Below are 7,228 nucleotides of genomic sequence, written 5' to 3'. Positions count from 1 at the left end.
AACAGAGGATGGTATGGGTTCATGGTTTATGTATCCTTATCTCTCTTTGTTTTTAACAGCTTTTTATTTATTTTTAAAGTAACTGTTTTAATAATTGTACTAGTTTAATTCTCTTGCAATATTTCTTTTTATGTATGTTTTTCTTTGTATTCCTTTTAAATCAGGGAGCTGCTTTGGGTCCTAATCTTGGGATATACATTCATCGTTATCATATGTCAGAAATATTAAAAATTAACTATTAATTATAAAAATGTGAGTCAATCACTGAAAGGGTTAAATGGATGCAATGACTCAGCAAAAGCTGTAGTTCTATATAAGCAGATGTGTCGGTAGCTTAATACCCATCAGTCTGAGGTAAACCTCAGTGGGAGAAAGGTCTCAGTTTGTGAAAAGGCCTCATAGTGTGAGGTAGGCCTTGGTATGAGAAGGCCTCATGTGTGAAGCTCCAGTGTGAAAGCTGAACTTTGTTTTATGGAAACCTTGTTTTTTAAAATAGTGCAACCATATTATTTTGCTTTAAAGAAAAGCCTCCTATGGAAGAGATAACATTGGTCTGTGTGTTTTTGATCTTTTTTATCTCTTTGGGTTACTGCTGCTGGATCATGCTGCTGCTAATAAATTACTCTGCTATACCTTTACGAGGAAGGGTCTTTTGTTAATAATCCTACTCACCCAACACCACCATCATCTTGAAAACTTCCATGGTGAGAGCTGGAAGGGCCTGCTTCTTCTTACCTTTCTTACCCTTCAGAAGAGGAGAGTTGCTAGAAGAAGGAATTCAGATGAGAAAGAAGTAGCTGGTCTTTATTCTGAGGCCCGTTCCACACAGCTGAATAAAATCCCACATGTTCTGCTTTGAACTGGAATATCTGGCAGTGTGGACTCAGATAACCCAGTTCAAAGCAGATATTGTGGGATTTTCTGCCTTGATAATCTGGGATATAGAACTGTTTGGAAGGGCCCTGAGAGAAGGAAAGGGACAGTTCCTTCTCCTTCTCTTTCTTATTGAAGCAGTTGTAATAAAACTTTGAAGAAGCACTTAATACACTAAAAACTCCTTGTAAGCCTCTTTACCCACTTACAAAAGTATTTTTTTTTCATGTATAAAAAGAGCATGCCATTATTTGTAGGGTGATACCTTGAGAAGATAAATGCTATCCAGATCATGTGGTATGTAGGCTAGGATACCAAGTCAGTTCTTAGCAATGCAGTGTGGAAATTTCCATTAAGAACACATGAGCCAATGTGCTGATCTGAACCTCAAGTGGAAAATGAGTCTTGGTGGACATATAATACTATAGCATATTTCTTTAAGATTACTTGAGATATAGGTGACATTCCAGTTTGTAGCTGAGCTATTTTTGGGGGGTTTTTTTTGGGGGGGGGAGGGGATGTTCCCCTTTACAAGGAAAAACCATTTTGTTCCTTGGGTCAAGAATTACAATTCTGCCTGAGGTTTGAATGGAATCATATCATTATGGTCTGCTAAATCAAACTCAGAATGTGCTGCTTAATAATAAAGATTTATTAGTGAGATTACACTGTACTGTCTGTGTTTGTGTTGAGCAGTGTCTTCTTTTATGCATGACCTCTTTGGAATAAATGGAATCATTTAAAGGGAGCCAAGCGATGAAATCTCAAAGAGCAGAATGAAAACTATTCAAGGTCTTATACCATTGTAATTTGAGCCAGTGGTGAAACTCCCACACCATTTGATGGTTTCAAATATGTACCTTGTGACAAAGACATTGAAAAATACCCTTGAGCATCAGCCTTGAGCTGGGTAAGAGACTGGACATTACTGGAAAATAGGAAACTATTAGCCTTAGAAGGTTTTGACTTAATGCAGGGATGGCACAACTATCGATGGAGAGGGAACGCTAAGACAGAGAAGAATTTTAAAAACCATTTTATAAGAGCCCTTCTTATTCATATCTGGAATAAAGAAAGATTTTATTCCAAGACTCCACTATGGTTCTCCCCAAATGAAGCCAACCATGTTGCTGTTGTTTTTGTTATTATATTTGGGCTCGGCCTCTTGTAAGCTGCACCGAGTCCTTCAGGAGATGGTAGCGGGGTACAAATAAAGGTTGATTATTATTATTATTATTATTATTATTATTATTATTATTATTATTAAAGAGAGATCCCCAGAGGAAAATGATAACTTATAATCAATTATTAAAAAGAAATAGGCAAGGTTTAACACTAAAAACCCAGGAGGAACTAAAATTAATTGATCCGACGATCTCCTGGTTCCAATACTACCAAATTAAAGAGAACTTTGAAATAGAAAAAAAAACTAGGTTTCGAGGCAGAGGAATCCTTTTGGGATAAAATACTAAAAGTAGATACGAAATTAATTAGAAGAATATACCAACAGTTGCTTTGGTGGTCAACAGAGGAGGAGCAGGTGAAAGAGACTATGATTAAGTGAGCCAAAGATATAGGTCGCTCTATAAATATATCAGAATGGGAAGACATCTGAATAAAGAAATTAAAATTTACATATTCAATGGACTTCAAAGAAAACTGATACAAGATGTTTTATAGGTAGTATCAAACACCAGTACAGCTCTCTAAGTTCAATAAAGGAAGAACCGATGAGAAATGCTGGAAGTGTGGGAAACATACAGGCAATCCATATGTGGTGGAAATGCAAGAAAGTTAAGACTTTTTGGTACCAGATCTACAAAAAGATAGAAGTAATCTTACAAATAAAATTTGACTTTAAACCAGAATACTTCCTATTAGGTATCACGAAATTCAAAATGGATAAAAATACAAATAAGATCTTTTTTAACTTAATAGCTGCAAGAATAAAGTTAGCCCAGTTGTGGAAATCCCAAGAAACACCTACTTTAGAACAATGGACTCTGAAAACCCTAGATACCATGAATATGGGCATACTTACTAAAAAAAAGTCACAAAGCAATGCTAAAACAAATACAGTGAATTGGAGGAAATTCTTAGAGTTTTTAGAAAAGGAAAATACAGGAATTCACATGCCATAAAAGAAATCTCAAAATGAACTTTAAGGAAACTAACGACAGAAAGAAAAGAAAAAGATACAAGGACTTTTGAAAAGAAAAGAATTCACGACTTGGAGCGACCTGGAAGTGCAGAATTTTTTTATTTATTTTTTTTTCTCTTTGCTCTACTTTTCTCTGATGTTTTTTCTTTTTTTCTTCTCACTTCTCTTCAACACATTGTTTCCACACTTTTTTGTAAGTTAGATGCTTTTTATCTTAACTTTCACAAATATTCTTTTCTATTATGCTCCACTCTACTTTGAGCAACTTTATTCTTAATAAACATAATTAAAAGAGAGAGAGAACAAAAGAACCCTTTACACAAAGAAAATAATAATAGCACTTTGGCGTACTCCTAATGTCCATAATTTAGTTTGATATATTTAGGGGCTCATTCAGAGGCTATACAACAATAAGAACCCTGAGAGAGTACATCTCAAGGAGGATTTCCTCTAAGATGTCTAAAATGATTATATACTAGCTTCCTTCCCACTTTCATTTCTTCCCTCTTTTTTCTTTCCTTTTCTATATGTGTATATATGTATTTTTTAATTTTTTGGATGTGTTGTTCAGTGTTTTTATGAGTGATGGCTACTCATTGGCCTGATAAGTGTATTGTGTCCAAATTTCTTGTCAATTCGTCCAGTGGTTTTTGAGTTATGTTAATCCCACAAACAAACATTACAAACATTACATTTTAAATTATATAGATACTTAAAAGTTGGTTATTCCTTATCTGAAATGCTTGGGACAAGAAGGGTTTTGGATTTTGAATTTTTTTTCAGATTTGGGACCAAGTTACAAATATCCAAATTACAAACAACTCATAGTTAGGAATGGGACAGGGCGGGGGGGGGGGGGGGGGCAAGAAGTGAGAGAAATCTTCCCCTTGGAAGGGAGATTCATTCCTGAAAGAGCTATCATGGCAAAAAGGTGTCTCAACAAAAGCGCCATCATCAATCCTTGTTTCCACAACAAGCCACTTTTTCTAAATCCAATTATCACAGAGTAGAGAGTGAGGTGAAATCTCTGAACAGGGTCTAAGGCAACAAAACAAACACCACATGGGTATTAATAATAAATAAATAATATTTTTTTATTTATACCCCGCCACAATCTCCTTGAAGGGACTCATGGCGGCTCACAGAAGCACTTCAAAGTGCCGCAAATAAACAGACAGTACATAAGCAAATAAAACAGGAACATAATTCTAAAAACAACAAGCATACATAAAATCTCATCTGATAAAATGGTAACATTCCTAAAATGCAGTAGAACCTGCAAATAAAATTGGCCATCTACAGTAACAAATCAACTCTTCCTTATACTGTACAAAGCTAAAAGAGACACATTTTTGGCTGGAGTTACACTTCAAAAATGTACCTGTTTTGACTTACATACTCATTTAACTACAGAACAAGCCAACAGAACCTATCTTGTTTGTAACTTGGGTACTGCCTGTATTTGTATATACACAATGAGGTATCTGGAAAATGTGATCCAAATCTAAAGACAAAACTCAATTGTGTTTCAGACATAACTTAAAGCTTGTAAGTAATTCTATATACTATTTTAATAGTGTATGGAACGAAGACTGTGTGCATTGAACTATCAGAAAGCAAAGGTACCATTTCAGATTTTGGAGTACTACAAAATTCCAGGTAAATGATACTCTAAGTGTACATCTTATCATGTAGATATTATTTTCTTTCTGTCACTTATCAGGCAGTAGGTTATTCCCTCTCATTTGTTTATTTACATTTTCTTTACATTTTTTTATTTCATGTTGTCTGACACGACAAAAAAAATATTCATGTTGTAACCATCAGTTTGCACAGAGAACATTGTTTGAAGCTATTTTGTATTCTATTTAGTCTTACTCACTTATATGTAATTTCTCTTATTTCTGTAAATTTTGTTGATCCTGCTGTTAGACAGAATCCAGACAACTGCCACATTCGTCAAGGATATGGTTATTTTTAACCAAGATAAGCACCATACACACTTACGGTATGTTGTGCAACAGATACCGTGTCGTATCATCTGACATTTCATCCAGACTTTTGTGCTAAATTTAACTTCTCATGAGAGATATCAGACAAATGAGGAGATGTCTGTTTTTCAAAACAAGATTACGGCATAAGGCTCGATTACTTGAAAATAAATGTTAAAAACTGGTCTACCTACTCTTGGCAGTAGTTGAGGCAGGTAAGACTATGAGTTATATCATCTGCTGCAATTCCTTCAATTGATCTGGGAATGGAGTGATTGTGTCTTTCACCACACTCTCCAAATCTGATCCAAAGAGTTGTGAAATGTTATGAAGATTTTGAAATGTTGTAAAAAGTTGTGGAAGAAGAGGAGAGAGTCCTACTGGGCAAGCGGACGTCTGATAACACAAGGTTTGATTTACCACAGTGTGTTTACAGTTAAACTCCATGATCAGATTTATTTATTTATCATATCAGAAGCAAATCAAGGGTACAGTTGAAAATGTATTTTAAAAACACAACGTTTAAAAACTTGGCATTATATTAAATGTCCTTTGACCAGAAGCTGGCCATTTGGAGTGCCTCTGGTGTTGCTATAAGGAGGTCTTCCATTGTGCATGTGGCAGGGTTCAGACTGCATTGTAATAGGTGGTCTGCGGTATACTCTTCTCCACATTCACACATCAGCCATGTGGGGGACATGAAAGAAACCTCCCCGAGGGATTGCCACACATCCTCGTGTTCCCTTGGCAACATCTTTGTAGACAGCTGATTCTCTCAAACCAGAAGCAACTTGAAGCATGCATCCATGATCAGATATAAACCTAAAAAAAATAATGTGCTGTGGATTCTCTTTCAAAAGTTAGAAATTTAGAACATAACTGATCAATACTACAATGCTTTTCCACCAGGGCGAGAGCCAACATGATGTAGTGATTTGAGTGCTAGACTATAATGATCTGAAGACCACAGTTTGAAACCTTGCATGGCCCTGAAAACCCACTGAGTGGCCTTGGACAAATCACACACCCTCAGTCTCAGACAAAAGCAAATCAGAACAAATCTCACAAGGAAACCCCATGAAAGGTTCATCTGCTATTGGAAATAACCTGAAGGCACACAACAATAAAAGGAGGATTATACTGCCCTCCAGTTGTGGTTGAATTGCAACTCCCAGAAGCCACAGGCAGCATAGTGAACCTTGAGGAATGCTGACAGTTCTAGCCCAACAATAGTTGTAGTGGCATATGATTGCTATCGCTCCTTTATATAAGCCTCCTATGTAGTTGCATAAAGAATGCTATGTATAGTTACTGCACCTCAAATATGGGAGAAATGCAAAAGAGCTCAAAAATGCATCTCCAAACATGCAAATGTATGCTCTGCAAGGAGGGGACAGCCCTGCTGATCCCAGGCAGTAAAAGAAGGCCAGCAGTAAACATCCAGACTGGTGCAGAGAATCAAAGCATCTGTAGATACCCATTTGGGGATAGAGAGGTTCCTTGACTCATCTCTTCTGGTTGCGAGACACAGAGGAAGTTGGGGATGGTGAGATTTGTCCTCAATTTAAATTATGAGACTTAAGAGAGGGCAGTGGCAGACTAGCTAGAGTGCCAGCTTGCCTGATGGCAATTGGAACCCCTTAAAAATTAGACAATTCACCATTCATTTCATATTTAAAAATAATTAATAATTAAATTATTACAGTCTGTATTTACATTTAGTATCTACTGTATACTACCAGTTATATGTACAATATATATACACCATAATTACTAACAATATACATTAATTTTGCAATAATTTTAATTGTGCCTTTTTCTATTTATGTGTTTTTTTGAAAACGTCATTTATTTTGTCTAAAATCTAAATGATAGCTTTATAGTTGTAGCAATCAAATTTTTTAAACCCAGTCTGTTACTGCTCCCAATGATGAACCAGGCCAGGGTGCAAACCAGGTCACATTGGATTGCTCCCCTGCACTTTCTATCTTGCCTAAAGGTGGCTGAGGAGGAGGTCAGTGTAAGTTTCCACTCCTGCCTCAGCAGAAACCTACATTGAGTATCACTCTACTATTCCAGTTCATGTTTAAAGTGTTACACAGATAATAAAGGTGGCCCTGTTTAATGAAAGCACAGTTTCTGGTCTTCTGATTTCCTTAGCTGGTCAGCAATGATTACGGACAACTGACTGCGAAGAAAGGTT

The sequence above is a fragment of the Anolis sagrei genome, chromosome 1, assembly GCF_037176765.1.
Source record: "Anolis sagrei isolate rAnoSag1 chromosome 1, rAnoSag1.mat, whole genome shotgun sequence".
Lineage (NCBI taxonomy): Eukaryota > Metazoa > Chordata > Lepidosauria > Squamata > Dactyloidae > Anolis > Anolis sagrei.
This window is presented reverse-complemented; position numbering follows the sequence as displayed.